The sequence below is a fragment of the Octopus bimaculoides genome, chromosome 19 (assembly GCF_001194135.2).
Source record: "Octopus bimaculoides isolate UCB-OBI-ISO-001 chromosome 19, ASM119413v2, whole genome shotgun sequence".
Lineage (NCBI taxonomy): Eukaryota > Metazoa > Mollusca > Cephalopoda > Octopoda > Octopodidae > Octopus > Octopus bimaculoides.
This window is the reverse complement of record NC_068999.1, coordinates 1,109,773-1,110,392: the sequence shown is the minus strand read 5'-3', so window position 1 is coordinate 1,110,392 and position 620 is coordinate 1,109,773.

The window sequence follows — 620 nt, the reverse complement described above, 5'->3', positions numbered from 1 at the left end:
CTATCACAGCATCTTCCACATCAAATCCAGCTATGGAAGCAATGCGATATATTGCTTTTCCTAATGTAATTATTATTATTACTATGTTTATTGTTATTGTTTTTATTATTATTGTTTCTAATCTTATTGCTATTCTTACTATCATTGTTGCTGTTGTTATTATTATTATTATTATTATTATTATTATTATTATTATTATTATTATTATTATTATTGCTGTTGTTGTTGTTGTTATTGTTATTGTTGTTGAAATATTAGTATTATTATTTTTATTGCATTATTTTTTATACTTGTTCGTTTGGTTCTCAGTTGTGTTAGTTCTTTACATGTGACGCACGTTCTCATACTTGGAGAAAATAATCCTAACACACATGCTTGCTTGTTTATACACATAGATGTATGTAAATACATACTCTTGTATGCAAGCCTGTGTATGTGTGTGTCTGCGTGTATTCGTATAAATAATATTATTCACTTTTAAACTAACATAGACGTATACTTCTATGCCTTTACAGATATAGAGATGTGGGTAACCAATTATATAAGCGTAAATAACTTTATACGCAAATATATTAATATTATTATAAATCTACATGGATACAAGTATACCTACATATATA